Raw genomic sequence first — 17738 nt, 5'->3', positions numbered from 1 at the left:
ACAATTAATAAATGGGACCCCCTGAAACTTAGAAGCTTCTGTAAAGTAAAAACCTGGTCAACAAGACAAAATGGCAGTCTACAGAATGGGGAAAAATCTTCACCAACCCCACATCAGACAGACGGCTGATCTCCAAAATATACCAAAAAAATCAAGAAATTGGTCATCAAAAGAACAAATAATCCAATAAAAAATGGGGCACAGACCTAAACAGAGAAAGAACTCTCAACAGATAAATGTAAAAAGGCTGAAAACACTTAAGGAAATGCTCAACATCCTTAGCTATCAGAGAAATGCAAATCAAAACAGCTCTGAGATTCTATCTTATACCCTTAAGAATGGCCTAGATCAAAAACACTGATGACAGCTTATGTCATCCTCTCCAGCATAAGTTGTCATCAGTGTAAAGTATGTGGGGAAATGGAACTCTCCTCCATTGTTGGTGGGAGTACAAACTGGTACAGCCACTTTGGAAATCAGTATAGTGATTTATCAGAAAATTAGGAAATAACCTACCTAAGGACCCAGCAATACTACTTTTGGATGCTCAATCATACCGTAAGGACATATGCTCAACTATGTTATAGCAGAATTATTTGTAATAGCCAGAACCTGGAAACAACCTAGATGCCCCTCATCCAAAGAATGGATAAAGAAGATGTGGTACATTTACACAATGAAGTACTACACAGAGGAAAAAATAATGACATCTTGCAATTTGGAGGCAAATAGGTGGATCTAGAAAAAAACATATTGAGTAAAGTAACCCAGATCCAGAAAGATAAATATAATGTGTACTCACTCAATAGTGGCTTTTAGACATAAAGTAAAGAAAAATCAGCTTACAATTAACAATCCCAGAAAACTTAGAAAACAGAGAGGACCCTAAGAGTGACATACATGGATCTGATTTACATGGGAAGTAGAAAAAAACAAGATCTCCTGAGTAAACTGGGAGGGCAGGGGATAATGGGAGAGGGCAAAAGGTGAGAGGGGAGGAGGGGTATAGAGCAGAGAAAAATATATAGCTCAATAAAAACAATAAAAATAGATTTAAAATATAATACACCTCATGCCTCAAAAAAAGAAAAGAAAAGCAGCTTGTACATTTACACATTGGAATATTACTCAACAGCAAAAAGCAATGACATCTTGAAATTGGGAACTAGAAATAACTATCATGAATGAGGCAACCCAGTACCAGAAAGACAAACATGGCATGTATTCACTCATAAGTGGGTAGCAGACATAAAGCTGTAGTGTGAAGCGGCAGGGCTGCGTCCCACCACCCGGCCAACGGCTAGCTTTACACCCGAAATAATTACACGGAAACTGTATTCTTTTAAAACACTGCCTGGCCCATAGTTTCAGCCTCTTATTGGTTAATTCTCACATCTTCCTTTAACCCATATTTAGTAATCTGGGTAGCACCACGAGGTGTGGCTTACCAGGAGAGATCTTAACCTGCGTCCATCTCGGAGAGGAGCAGCATGGAGACTCACTATCGCGACTGCCTGAAGCTTCTCCCCAACTCTCCCAGAATTCTGTTCTGTCTATTCCGCCTACCTAATTTTCTGTTCTCTTAAAGGGCCAAGGCAGTTTTCTTTATTAATAATGAAAGTAACACATAAACACTCCTCCATCATAAAGCAAAGGATAACCATGCTACAATCCACAATCCCAGAGAATCTGGGTAAAAAGGGGAACACTCAAAGGGACACACATAGGGACTCCAGGAAGGAAAATAGTTAGACCTCCTGGATAAACTGGGAGGGGGTTGAAGGGAGAGGATGGGGGATGTGAACATGAGAGATCAAGAAGATCAAGTTGGGTGAGGGAAGGAAGGGAAGAGCAATGTAAGAGGTATCTTGATAGAGGGAGCCAATATGGGGTTAGGGAGAAACCTGGTATTAGAGAAAAATCTCAGGAACCCACAAGGATGACTCCAGCTAAGACTCCTAACAATTGTGGAGAGCAATATTCAGTAACCGATAGAAACAGATATAGTAACCCACAGCCAAGTACTGTGCTGAGCTCCTGTGATTCAATTGAAAAAAGGGAAGAGGAATCATATGAAAAGATGTCAAGAGCATGATGGGCAAAACCACAGAGACAGTTGACCAGAGCTAGTGGGAGCTCACAGACTCTGGACTGTTAGCTGGTGAACCTGGATGGAATCAAACTAGACCCTCTGAATATGCGTGAGAGTTACGTGGCTTAATCTGTTGGTGTGGTCTCTGGCAGTGGAACCAAGACCTACCCCAGGTGCATGAACTGGTTTTTTGGAGCCCATTCCCTATGGTAGGATACCTTGCTCAGCCTTGATATAGAGGGAGGGACTAGGCCTTGCCTCAGATTAGTATGCAAGACCTGTTGACTCCCCAAGGAAGGCCTTACTCCCTCTGGGCAGTGGATGGAGGATGGGAAGGAAGGAGGTGGGGAAACAGGAAAAGGGGCAGGAGGGGGAACTGGGGTTGGTATGTAAAATGAAAAACAATTTTTAAATAAAAATATGAAAAAGAAAAGAACTAAAAGGAAATACATTTTTCTCATATAATATATATCCTGCTTACTGTTTCCCCTCATCATATTCCCAGCTCCTACTCTCCTCCCCCACTATCTGGATCCACTCCCTTTCTGTCTCTCAATAGACAGGAAAAGAATTCTAAGGAATAACAACAAAACCCAATAAAATAAAATATAACAAGGTAAAAAGGGAAACTATCACATCAAAATTGGATAAGGCAAACCAACAGAAGAAAGGAGCCCAGTAAAAGACACAATAGTCAGAGGCCCATTCATTTGCACCCTCAGGATTTCCTTAAAGACACTGAACTGAAAGCTATACTATATATGCAGAGAAGGACCCGGTGCAGGCCTGAGCAGGCCCTGTGCTTGCTGCCTCAGTCTCTGTGAGTTCCTATGAACTCTGCTCACTTGATTTCGAGGGCCTTGTTCTCTTGCTGTCCTCCATACCCTCTGCCTCTTGCACTATGTCCACCTCCTTCTCTGTGGGATTCCCCGAGCTCTGAGGGAAAGGATTTGAGGGAATCATTTCATCTAGAGCTGTGTGTTACAAGGGCTCTCTCTCCTTCCCTCCCTCCTTTCTTCTTCCTCTCTCTCTCTCTCTCTCTCTCTCTCTCTCTCTCTCTCTCTCTCTCCCTCTCCCTCTCCCCCTCCCCCCCCCCCCCCCCCCCCCCCCCCCCCCCCCCCCCCCTCTCCCTCCCCCCCCCTCTCCCCTCTCTCTCTCTCTCTCTCTCTCTCTGTGTGTGTGTAATGTCCTGCTGTGAGTCTCTGTGTTTGGTCCCATTTGTTGCAGGAGGCAACAATCTGATTTGATATGTCAAATCAAGCACATTCCATGAGATGTAACTTATAACTGATACTGAAAAACCTATAGTAAAGTCAAATACTACTGGCCTTTAAACAAAAAAGTCGTGATAAAATGACTTCTAATGATATTCTGCTAAACTGATAGATTAATGCCTTATTCAGGCAGCATAGGAGAAACTGCCAACAAATTTAGTCGGCTATACAAAAGACAAATTCTATGAAACAAAGATGAAGAAAATCAAAGGATGGAGAAGTCATGCTGCCTTTGGTTAGATTTCTCAGTATAAATGGGCTTTTCTGTTTAATTTTGTATTATCAATTATTTTACAACATGAGTTTCTGTTTTTCATTTTCTTTACATGTATTCATTTGATGCAGATGGGGATGAGGTAACTCACCAAGGCTCCTGTAGAAACCAAGAATTGTTAAGAAACTGTCTATCCTGTCCATCTGTGATATTAACTTGTTACTACATTTGTAAAAATTAAACTTGTTCTTAAACCATATACATTTATTCTGTTACAGTCCTGAAGGTCAGGATTTTAAGATGAGTCTCCCAGGGCTAACATCAAGGTGGTGACATGGTCATAGTGCTCCCTTTGATGATATGGAGGAGGATTTGCTCTCCTGCTTCTTCCAGCCTTAGGGGAAGGATTTCATCCTTGGTTCACATCTTTTCTTCTATCTTATCAAATGTTTTCTTCTATCAAATCCCATTACCCTGAGAAATGTCAATATGCTCCTACTTATATAGTACATAAAATAAGTGTACAATTCAACTTCTGCTGAAATAAATCAGATTGTACAATAAAATTTATTGGAGATAATTAAATTGGCATGTTGAAACTGAATGTTTGTTTCTTCCACAATGAACTAAATCTTAGCAGAATAATGGATAGTGCAGAGCAGTGCATTATTTTCAACAGTTTCCAGTGCTGATTGATGTTTTATTTGATAATTTTCAGTGCTGAGAATGCTTCCTCACATTAATATATAATAAAAATGGCAGAAGTATGTTTAAGGCTATGGTAGAAATTGTTGAAAATTGTGTCATAATCCCTAACTAAAATTCTTTTGATAATTTTTGTATGAATTCAAGTCAGTAATTCAAGCAGAAATTTTTAAAATAAAGTAGCCCAACACAATACAATCCAAGCTGAGAAGTAGCAATAGTCTTCGTTTTGCATCATTAAACCATTATGTCGGAAAGCTTGGTGTGCAGAGTCCAATAGCACTCCATAATACGTCATAGTCTCAGACTTAAGCCAAAGTGTTTCCGGCAGTTCCTGCTGTGTCGTAGGCAGTGTCTGTTGGTGTCAAATGACATGGTGACCTGAGCAGTGCAAAGAGCCCTTGCTTTGTGTTCAGAATCTAAACTTTAGGGACTCACAGAGTGAAGCATGGTAAGTGTGGACAGAGACTCCTCAGATCAACAGGCATATTCTGTTGCCTGGAGACGAGCATCTGAGACTCTTTACTGTTGCATTTTAATACACAGTCCCATATGGGATCTTGACTCACAGTGAATCAGTTTTCCTCTGCTTCTGTCATATGATGTCCTCTTCTCTATGTGGTCACATCTGTCCTTATTCCCTATAAAAAGACTTGAATTTGTCTTTGGGTGCCCATCTGGGTAAGCAGAGGATTGTTCTTTATCTAAAGACTCTTAGCCTTTTGGATAAATCTTAATTTATACATAAAATAATATTCACAGGTTCTAGGGTTTGTATCTGGATACCACTGGGGTCTTTATTTAAAATTGCCCAGTCTACATTGCCTGCTGGAACATAAATTGCCCTCAGCCTGCCATGGGCATGGGTATGAGCTCTTTGCAAAACTTCTTGTACAGACCTCTATGATTTGAGTGTAATAACTGTTATTAACATAGTATAATTTAAATCATGCCAACCCGAATGTAAATAGTTAATATATTTATAAGGTCAGTTTTAAATGACTGTAAATGTTGACGGCCTTTACATAACTATATGATAGTTAAATGTAAATCCTACTAGAATTTCATTTGTGTCTATTATTTCAATGTATAGTCTGATGGGTAAATCATTAAACATGCCTGGTTACCCTTTCAAAGAAATTTTCTTTTTAAAATTAAATTGACTGTGTGTGTGTATGTGTGTGTCCGCGCACGCGCGCACATGCGTGCATGCACGTGCTTGTGTGTACACATACTCATGCCATGGTATATGGAGGTTAAAGGACAACCTGTGAGAATCTGATCCATTCTACTCTATGAATTCCAGAGAACCTGCAAGGTCCCTCAAAGAAATTTTATAATGAACCAATATGTACAACCAAATATGTATACTTCTATAAGGTTTGGTTAGGGCTAAAGACTTACAGAGATAGTATAGCTATTTATCAGAACCATTGTTTGTAACTTTAAGGAAGGTTTTAGAGAAAGAAATATAAAATCTGGCAAAAATTTTAACTACCTCACTAAAGGTAAACTTGGGGTATTCAACTAAGCAACCCTTCATGCAGTTTCCTAGCTGTTACATGGATTAAACTCATAAGTGGGAAGATAATTTTATAGGCCTGTTTCTAAGAAGTCCATACCCTATATATGGAAATGTACTAAGTATTGGAACAAAACAAGCTTTGCTTCTTTAAATGAATGCAATACATTTGGCATGAGAGAAAATCCACTTAGTTATGTTCTTGCTGTGTAAGTAAAAGACCCTGAATTTGATCCCCAGAGGTCACATAGAAACAGTTGGACATAGGTTGTAGTTGGGGTTACTCAGGAAGCTGCAGGCAAGTGCAAAAACTCATTTCAGGAAAGAGAGTGGACTGAGGAGAAAGTTTGGAGGGTAGAGTACAAGCCACCCAGTGTGAAGAACTGGACTTGAATTTCCAGATCCTGTGGAGTAGCCAGTGGGGGAGTGGGCCCCTGTTACCCCTGTGCTTCTACAATACAATGGGAAGTGGTGAAAGAATCTCTAGAGGCTTGTGTGGTGCAGAACAATTCTGTATTCTGTCAATTATGTTTTAAACAAACGCTGATTGGTCAGTAGTTAGGCAGGAAGTATAGACGGGACAACCAGACAGGAAATAGAGGTGGGGCAAGGAGAACAGAAGAATTCTGGGTAGGAGGAAGCCCATTCCTCCCAGTCCTTCCCAGACCACAAAAGAAGCAGGATGTGACCTGCCCTGCTGAAAAAGTACTGAGCCATGTGGCTAACATAGGTAAGAATAATGAATTAATATACGTTATAAGAGCTAAAACGAAGCCTGAGCTAATGGGCCAATCAGTTTATAACTTGTGGAGACCTCTGTGTGATTTTCTTTGGTGCCAAATATCTGTGGGACCTGGTGGGAGGACAGAAACCCCAACAAGTAGGCCCTCATGTTACACTTGAGGGTCACCATGCCTGGTGTGCACTGTGGTGAACAAAATGTCACCATGAAACAAAGCAGAAGGGAAGGACTAACTCCTGAAATAGTCTCTCTCCTCTGTGTATGGAAAGCAGGCAAGTGATTGTCATGACTGCTTTACATGCATGGATGTGAGTACATGCATACACATCCACACCCCTGCAGCAGTGTGCAAGCACATACATACACACAAATATATGTATATGCATACAGAGTTTTAAATGTGTATACATTTTAATTGATTCTGTTGTTCTACAATTTCATACATACTTAAAATGTTTTCTGGTTACTCCCTTTTCCTTTCCTGTCATATCTTCTTCCCTTCCTCCTAGGTCTTCAACAGCCAGTTTCCTAGGTTCATATTTTGTAACCAGGGACACCTGAGTGACTGCATTCAAAGTGTCCACTGAACCCTGGCGGTATCATCAGTTCATACAGGTAAGAGGGCAATGATTTTTCTACCTAAAGGTGTCATTAGCTAATAGTTCAGCAATGACAAGCAGGATCCCTTGGGTTCCTGCTCTATCCAAATCTGACTATCTATGGATCCTCTCAATGTACATTATTTTTAATAAATCATAATGGGTCCTGGAAAAGACATCCGAGGTTGACCACCATGACATGCATAATCCCCTGCCTGTGCATCTACATACGAATATGAACCTACATGTACATGGAAAAGGAGAATGCAAAATGTTAATTGGTAACTAAATAGCTTTACTCTGGAAAAGCCTAACTGAAAAGTGTGATATGCTTTAATTATTTTATAGGGTCTGCCTTATGTTAAAAACTGGCAGCCATATCTCCCATAACTCCTCCAATGTTCCAACTGTTTATAAATCTTGAATGGCACCCACTTGTATCTGTGAAACTGACTCTCTGGAGGGAAGAAGCTTCTGCACCAATGAAGTGGAGACTCTCTCACTGTCCCGTTGATCTCTCAGATGCAGTAACCCAGTGACTTACCCTCCAACCCATCAGAAACCAAGTGCATCATCTGTGCAAACATGTGATCTCTACTTGCCAAGTCTGAGACATCCAAGAGCTGGGGAAGACAGATGGCCCAGGGACAAGCTGCCAGGTAGAGAGCAATTGCTTCCCTGAGTTGTCAGTTTTCACCTCTATCCCCACCCCTGTATCTATCACATTCTCTAGCTGTATTCAGAACAGTCATTTCAGCCTTTGTCTGTTTGATCACCTGTCTCCTTTGTCAGACCCAGTGAGCCATTTGGCAGCCATGGTGGTGGCCTTCTGTGCTGTTAGGATGAGGCTCCTTTCCCATTACTTCCCTAGCTTTCTCATCCAGAGATTCTTGGTTTAAAGGAGTCAGGTGCTTCGGATTTCTGGGCTTCTTGCCACTGACTAGGTGGGTTTCACATCTTGAGCCAGGTTTTGAGGTAGAAGCATCTAGAGGGGATTGTGCTTCTTTGGAAATTTCTTTTTCATTCCCAGATCACTGACATTTACTTGGCTATGCCCACTGGCTGGTTCTATTGACCCTTCTACTTTGGGTGATTTATTCTATTCCTGAGAGTCCAGTCAGTCTAGGTGAATGAGAATGGGGCCTAATCTTAACAACAGGGAGTGATAAATAGTCTACTCTGTATTTGTTTAGAAAAGTGAACTCATTGAATCAGATTAAGGTCATTACAAGGTAATTTTCAGGTTTTAAAATGTTATAAACAGGTCTCTAGACCTGTAAATATAACTTCACTTAAATATGCACCTTTTACTCTACTCTAGGAATTTGTGTATGTGTGTGTATGTATGTGTGTATGTGCACGCGCGCATAGAGAAACAAAGCCATTTGCTTTTGTACTAAATAAGGGGAAACCTATTTAATAACATTTACCATCTTTGAAAAAATAATGTTACTACAACCCAAGAATACTGTGATTTCAACAGTCTTTTACTTGGGTTAATTTTGTCTTTGAAAATATCGACCAAGGTCAGTATAACCGGTGGTTCTTTAGGGACACTGAAGATCAAAAAGGAATTTGATGGTATGGTAACCTTGTAAAGCCAGAATGGCAGGCTGACATTCCCCTATCTTGGAGAAGAGCTTGACAAGTACTGAACCTGCCTTTCCTTTTTTTTTTTTTTTTTTTTTTTTTTTGGTTATGCTTAAATCCAGGGAAGGTAATATTTCTCCCCCTTCTAGTTCTCAGCAATATCATTACCATACCAGTAATTAATAGCTATAAAGATCCCAGAAGCATTATGATATCATAAAAAGTGAAGGGGAAGTGTATTAGACTGTAATAAATTCTCAGTCATTTATACACTTTTAATTTAGAACTGGATGCAATAGAGTGAGACGCACTTTGGCAGTGTAGATATGCACAGTGTGGGAAAGAGTCATTTGCTAGGTGAGTTAAGAGGGTTAACAGAACTTTCAGAATAAAGAAAAAAGGAAAGGCGTGTAGTTCCACACTCCTGAGTAAGTACCTGAAAATAAATGAGTGAGAAATCTCCAAATTCATGGTTATCACAGCAATGCCACATTAGACATCAGGAAGGTATCCTGTTAGTTCCACACATCTATTAGGTATTGTAAAATACACTTTTCTATTTCTATTTGGGAACTTTCTATATGGTAACCCTAAAATTATATATTCAGTTTTCATTGAAATGCAAATAAATATTGGTTCACTTTTTAAAAAATATCTACCTATAAACATGCAGCATATATAGTTACAAAGCAGTATCCTGTGATAGATTAAGAAGAAATCATTTAATTCTGACTTACATTAGATAATACCATAAGTTGTAAAAATTCATATAATTTGAATAACAGAGACAGAAAGCACTATTTGGGGAAAGTCACTGAACATTAAAATATGCTCATAAACTGTCAAACATTTCCTCATTGTTGGAAAATCAGATGCAAAATATGCAATCAGAGGCAGCTTTGTGCAAGAGTATAACATGAGCTTTTCCTTGATGCCCCATGACATAGAGTTTAAAATTAATCAAAAATAGAGGAGGGGAGGAGATGGAAATTTTTAAATATAAAAAAACAAACCATGAAAAAAAGAAAAAAAACTCTTCAATTTTCTTGGTTAAGTTTATTCCAAGGTATTTTTAGGATACTGAGAATGAGATTGTGTATTAGATATTTATTCAGCATGCTTGTTGTGGGTATCCTGGAAGGTTATTGATTTCTGTATGTTAATATTATATCCTGATGTTTTGGTATAAGTGTTCTTCTGTAGTCTTTGTGGACTGTTATGAATAGAATAAAATAACCTAACACTAAAAAAAATAGAATAAGAAGACCTATATATATTTAACCATATGATTTTGAAGAGGCTATGGATAAAACTTAAGAATGGACCCAGACAATAAAATTTTAAAATGAAAGAATGAACCCAAATAAGGGATAGGTTTAGATAGTAGATTCAAGTAAGGGGTAGGAAGGTGGAGAGGACACTTCGGCTTCTCTTTGCTTTACTAAGTTTGAGGTTACAGCAGAGAAGCCCTTGTTATGAATCTGTCTATCAATATAGTAGCATTTAAATTTCATGTTTCCTGAAATAAATATGAGTGAGGGTTTTTTTTCTGGGTAGACAAACAGGGTTACAATGTGTTGCTGCTTTACTGAAGACTATCTCTAGAACCTTGGAAGAATGTAGAATTGGGCAGGAGAAATGAAGAATATGATACAATGAAAAGTTAAAACAGAAGAGACTTCACTGAGACGCCTGAAAAGGAATCACAGAGGAACTAAAAGTACAGAAAAAGCCAACACAAAATGGAATCCATATTTAGATTTTGAGTTCACATGTATGTGATTTTCTTTGTTTGTTTGTTTGTTTTGACTTAGTTTTTTTTTAAGAGAAATAACATAAAGTATGGCAGGAATAGTCTCTGGGAAGAGTTCAGGGAGGAGAAAGAATATGATGATCAAAATATATTGAATTAGATCTTTTAAAATAATAAAACTTAATAAAAATAGCTTCTCAATCCTGAAATTATTCTGAATCCAAACGTTACAGTTTGAATTCATCCTTCTGTCAGATTTCACAGGTCTTAATTAAATGAGGATTTAGACATTCTTTTTTGGTAAATATTGAAATATTAATGATCTTTGAAAACACATCTTCAGAATAAAGATAAAAATGAGAGGGTCAAAGTGTCATGGAACAGAGACAGTGTGAGTGCTTGGACCATAAGTACCATGAAAAGCAGGCATTTCCCCTTTAAGACTAAGGTAGAAAATGCAGTATTTAAAACTCTAAAGAAAAAACTAATTCAGTAGAGAAGTAAATCTGAAGATCAAAGAGATTGAGAGATCAAACATTTATTTCACGAAGATGAGCCCCGTAAAAATATGAGGACTTTGTGTGAGATGTTCAAGCATGAATAGAATCTCAGAAAGAAAAATGGTGTCACATTTCTTAGAAGGATAAATAAAAGATAGTATTACTGAGAGTGCTGTTTCAGAGTGCTAAGAAAAGGAATCCCAGGAAATCACAACAGCGGTCTGGGTTTTTTTCACCGAAGTCAGAGATGAGCTAGGAGATGAGCAAGAGAAATCAGGAATGATTAGAAACTACTCAGATAGAGGAATAGACTACAAAATTCATGAGAGAGAGAGAGAGAGAGAGAGAGAGAGAGAGAGAGAGAGAGAGAGAGAGAGAGAGAGAGAGAGAGAGAGAGAGACCTACTAACAAGGATTACCTAGGGCAATGCTGATGGTGAATGATAGGACTTCATTGTGAGTCGTTTTGTTTTGTGGATGTCAATGCATCAATATGGGGAAATTGATAATCCAAAGGGAAAAAATGTAAACCACAACACTCTCAAACACTCTCAAAGAACAGTAAATAGTCTTGTCTCAATGTGTATTCTTAACTATATGTATCTATCCATTTATAGGTTTGTGTATGTGTTCGTGTGTGTGTGTGTGTGTGTGTGTGTGTATGCACAGGGTATTGCATATTAATCAAAATTCTGGCAGGAAAAATTTGGTATACCACTCAAATGTGGTCATTCAGGAGAATGTACTTAAATGTCTATTTCCAAGGATAGAAGGGAAAAAGAAACTACGGGTAACTAGCAACATTATCTAGGGCTATTCAGTTTGAGATTTATGAAAGGCCTTACTGAAAAGAGGGCTTTTGTGAAATTAGGAAGACCTGTAGCTTCAGTAAAGACCAGACAGTACAATATGACATTTAGGGAGTCAGAGCTTGTCAGTGTGTTTCATTTGAAGGGATGAAGATGAAAATATGAAAGTCTTAGGGGTCCCTGTTGGTCTCTTCTCCTATTTCTCTGCTATGTGTGTCTTTTGTTGCCTGAAACAAACAGATGAACAACAACAAAACACATGAAAGGGAAAAGAGACTGGCAACCCACAGAAACCAGCTCTACCAGGGAAGGCCTGAAGGACCAATACACAGAGCATCCGAGAAGCATGAGAGGAATAGATGGTTGAGTTTACTCCATGTCTTAAGTGATTCAAATAGTGGAGAAGAGAGGACCTTTTCAGAGGGAAGAAAAGCAGATCTAGAATATTTTGTAACATATGAATGATGGAGGGTTAACACTGTCCAAGAGACAAGTACTCTATTTTCTTTTTATAAGACTGGCATTTTTTCCATTTTAGTCACAAAGATCTGGGAGCACCAAACTCCTACTGGGCTAAAAAGCTCTGACCTGGACGAGAGGAATACTTTTGGAAATATTTGGAAGATTAAGTAAGGAAATTTTGGTGTGATTTGTTCAAACATCAGTAAAACAAGACCCCTAGTTTTGTTTTGTATTTTTTTAATTTAGTGTACTAATTTTACTTATGGGGAAATGAATGAGTTTTTTTTTTCCTTTTTCAAAAACTGTTTTTATGTCTAATTTAAATCAAACAATCAAAGACAGTTTAACAGAAAGTAACTGTGGTAGTGTGGAACTCATAAAAAAGAAAAATAAGAAAGGCTGAGGTTGACATGATAATTACTGAAACAAACTTTCAATCAAAACACTCTGGATGTTCTTTTGGCAGGTGCTTATTGATGCAAATTGAATGGAAGATGAAGTAAGCAGATTGCCATTTAAATCTTAATTAAATTAAGACTTACACATCAGTCCAATCTTTCCGAGTTCTCAATAAACAGGGGACAAGACTAAGAAAAAGAAGGGAAAAAATTAAGATGCAGCTTAGCTTGTTTGTAATTTATCATTTACAGCCCAAATGAGAAGATGAAGAAAAGGAGATAAAGATAAATTCCCTGAAGTTTCTCCAGTGGCATCTATGAAATTACATCAATTGTATTATTCTATCACCACGCATCGCTGTATTCCCCACAACGACATAGCCTTGCAGGGTTTGGAGCCCTCATCTTACTTAGCCACATTTCTGTCATAATTGCAAAGCAAACCTACTTAGAGAGCACTGTTGGACTTAGTGTCTATTTGGGACAGAAACCCTGCTTTGAAGTCTGCTGCAAATTATGGTGTACATGTCATAATTATAGTTTATTTAATCAGATTTTCTCATCCCATTCCAAAGACAGGGAAACAAGCTGGTTTTATGGTGGCCTTACACCAAGTATCTTGTAGGGTATCCAATCTGATGATTCCATCATTGACTTCAAGTAGCTTTTGAAGCTGTCTGTGGCAATCTCTAATATCCAAAATGTAAATGACTTTAGCTTAATAAAAATATATTGAGCATCACTTTAAACACTGCTTAATGTCAAACACCAGTGTTACAGAGATAAAACATGCCGTGTCTTCCTGTCAAGGAGTTTATATTCTGCTATTAGAAGCAGTTATGTAAATAAATAAATGTCACACAGTATACCACATGCTGTAATTCCAGCAGAGTTCAAAGCACTCCAGGAGAGAAACAAAGCAGGCAGCAGCTGCCTCTATCTAGAAATAACATATTAAATAAGAAGACACAAATTGAGTCCTGCGGAATATCAACAAAATATCTCTTTTTTCGTTTCTGCTTAACTCCAAGCTTACGTTGGGTTCTTTTCTTTCTTTTGTATACTGATGAAAATTTTCCTTCAAAACATTTAAGTAAATTAGGTCAGAAAATACTACCAAATAATTCTTTATATATAAACAACTTTGAAAAGATATATCCATGACGGAAAGTGTACACATCTTGAAAAAATATTTAAATGGATGCTACTATTAATTATAATTATAAATTTAAGAATAAGTTGTTAGTATTGAAATTCTATTTAGGAAACCAGAATCAGAAACCTATGCGCCTAAATCTTATATTTAAAAATTGAATATATAGAGATATAAAAGAGAAAAGAGCCCTGATTATAGGTGTTTGATATTTGAGCAAGGGAGTTAGACACACATATCAATAATGTCTGCATTCCAATGGTCTCTTAAGACAAGCATGTGCAGGTACAAAAGAGCCATACTCTGGTGACAGGAAGAGAGGATTCTGTGACGCAAATGTCTAATACTTCTTCCAGAAAGTGAGAATTTCTCTTTATATACTTTGAATTGTGTCCTGATCTCCAGCAGCAGCCTAACCCTGACAGGAACAGTCATAGTCTCTAGCACCAGGATAGCCCTGACAAGAATGGTTATGGTCTCTTGTATTCAGAATCAACTGTGAAGAGCTCCACATTCATCAGTGAAGCTTCTATTGCCTTCTTTGCAATCTATATTACATACAATCTTAAAAGTCCAATATTGGAATCAACATGGCCTTGACCTCCTTGTCCTATATTCTTTCATGAAACCATGGTGCCAATACATACCAGTGAATGTATTATTAGGGGAAAGGAAAGGAGAAAAGAAATGGTAGTTATGCACATTTGGATTGTCTTCTCAGAGAACTGTATTAACCTCACCTGACTGATAAGACTGTATCTACTGAGAGCAAGTGGAAATGAAACTGTTGAGGTGACTAATACCAACCAGTCATCTTGAAGACACCTTGAAGCTTGAGTTTGTGCAACGCTAAAGTTTCAGTCTATTCCAGCTTATCAGTGTTTGCAAAATTCACAGAGTCCTGTACTCAAACCATCAAGATTTATCACCCTAAGCAGCAGGGTCTATATGACATCATAGTATCTTATTATTTTACACTACCATGCAAATTGGGTCCAATTGGCTGATCAAAGTTCACGGAGATGAAAAAGTGGCTGAGAAGCATGTTCCCCATAATATACTAAATATTCCCATTACATTATACAATCTAGGCTCTATGGCAAATGGTACCAGACAAATGCTGAGTAGATTAGAGTCTATTTGATTGGCATTATCTTCAAGAAAATAGTTTTTGAAGTGATTTTGGTATTAGATACTATGGCTTCAAAGAGCCATAAATCTTGTTTGTATCTCTAAAGCTCTATAAAAAACCTAATTAAAATGAAACCCATTGATGGAGGAGAGTTATCTGTCTATGTGTTACTTTCATTGGTTAATAAACTGCCTTGGCCCTTTAATAGGACAGAAAATTAGGTAGGCAGAGTAGACAAAACAGAATTCTGGGAGAAAGAAGGCAGATGCTTCAGGCAGTCACCATAGGCAGTCGCCATGCCTCTCCTCTCTGAGTCGGATGCAGGTTAAGCTCTCTCCTGGTAAGTGACCACCTCATGGTGCTACACAGATTACTAAATATGGGTTAAAGCAAGATATGAGAATTAGCCAATAAGAAGGTGAAACTAATGGGCCAAGCAGTGTTTAAAAAAATATAGTTTCCTGTTACACCCTATTCTGTGTTACCCCCTCGCCACTGTACCGTATGCGAGTCAGGCAAGGGCCTGGAGATTGAAAAAACACACAAAGAGACCTGGGTCATTCGAAAGGAGATAAGCTGAATGCCCTTTATTTAATTTTGAGGAAATCCTTATATACCTCGCTGCTGTGCAAGGATTCCCACCCAGACAGGTGGGAAATTACCATACCAATGATGGAGTCAACAATGCCCTACAGCTAATCACCAGGCGGGGCAGAGGGAGCACAGGAACAAACAGGATGCTTAGTTAGCTGACCAGAAACTGTCCTCAAGATGAGCCCCAGGAACAAGGGTACACCCGGGCCCTACAGTTTCCGTGTAATTATTTCAGGTGTAAAGCTAGCTGGGTGGTGAGAACACAGCCTGCTGCTCCTTTCTACAACCTATCATCTGCCTTCTACCTTGATTCTGCTTAGCAAGTATATTCTCCAGATTCAAAAGACATATAATGGGTGTAGTTGCCTTTTTCTCCAAGGCCAATTCTATTGATCAATGAAAGTGTATTTAATGTTTAAATAGGGCAAGAGCCCGGATAATGGAGCTCAATGGTGGACTGGTCACTTAATATATGTAAGGTAGTGTTTAATACATAGCCCTGCAGATATACATAGCCATCTCTCAGTCTCTCTGTCTACCTGTCTCTGTCTGCCTCTCTTTCTCTCTGCTGTGTGTGTGCATGTAGTGTGATGAAGACAAATTGAGTAGGGTTCTTTCAATTATCTACAATGAAAAGTTACAATTATGGAGGATACAAACTACATTCTATTACTGAACATTATATCTCAGGACATGTTTACCACTCCCTAGCTGGAGCAGAGAGCCACTTATCAGTGGTCACAACACTGAAGAAAAAGATTTTCAAAAGTTTTAAGTTAGTAGTAATTTCAGTTATACATAGATGTTAGTTTATCTTATAAGACATTTACAAGATATTGGGTAAGAGAAAAATGAGCCTTGGCAGTGGGTAGTCATTACCGTAGGGAAGTGTTTGCTTCTATTCCATAATACTGCTTATACTAACCAATAAATCACCATTAGACTCCTTTTTACTCCTCATTAGATGGTGAAATCAACAGAGTTTAATTGCTTAAATAAGATATGCAATTGTTTTCTTGCTCCCTTCAAGAAGATTTAAATACAGGAAGGAAAGAGAAACTCTGCAGATATTCTCTAATTATTGCTCTATCTTTTCTGGAAATTATGCTTACTTGCTTTTTTTGCATTTCTATAAAGTGGTCCCTCATGTCTCCTTACAGCCCCAAAACAAAAGTTAGTATCTTGCCTGAACAGAACCCTAGTGATGATTGACTATAAGTCAAAGGGAATTCTCTATTTACCTCCATCCATGAGAAACATGCCTAAAGGCCCTTGTTTGATCCCTGGGACTACATGGTGGAAAAAGAGAGAACAGACATCCACAAGATGTCATCTGATCTCCACATGTCAATTGTGCCTCATGCATACACAAGTAGAAACATAATAAAAAACAAAAAAACAAATAAATATGCTTTTAGTTTCACAAGGACTCCTGCAGGATACCTGAATAATCTCAAGCAAAAGCAGAAGTATCAGGGCTTGCTTTCTCAAGGCTCACTATCTGGGCTAGGATGACTCATCTGAACAAATGCATTAGAATATCATCACTTGCTGGGTTACCATGATGGCTTGAGTCTCTGCCATCACCATTGTAATTCTTAATCATGTTTACAATTGTCACCACAATCTCAAAATTAAGTAGTTTGTCCTGATTTGGAACAATATTTTGTAGTAGCTGGCATTGCACTTTCTGGGGGCATGTATTATATTTCAAAATGTTTGACAGATCTCTGCTGCTTGATGTCTGGAGTCACTAGTCTCATTTGGATATTAAAATATAAATGACTGTCTAATCCCTGCAGATCAATAGATACCATCTTTAATAGATCTCATGAAAAGTCACCTCAGCTTTGAAGGTTCCAGCCTCGAGGGAAGAAAAGAGACTATGATTAACCTTGTACTTGAAGGTATTGTTTAATGAAACTATAGTCTGAGATGCTTGTCAGGATCATAACAATTATATGATTTATTGAAGTTCTACTATTACTAACCATGGTATCATTCCCTGCTGTTACAACCTGCCTCATGACAAACTTGGAAGCCTTTCATCAGAGGTCACCAACAATCAATGGAATTAACTCTAAAATTGCAACAATGAATTCAAATGATTGGATAATGAAGAAAAGTTGATGAGAGTTTAAATATTCAAGACATTTAAAGTAGTTTGTAGCTCCCTGAGAATTTACTTTGTGGAACCTCC

This window comes from Arvicola amphibius, chromosome 6 (assembly GCF_903992535.2).
Source record: "Arvicola amphibius chromosome 6, mArvAmp1.2, whole genome shotgun sequence".
NCBI classification, from domain to species: Eukaryota; Metazoa; Chordata; class Mammalia; order Rodentia; family Cricetidae; genus Arvicola; species Arvicola amphibius.
This window is presented reverse-complemented; position numbering follows the sequence as displayed.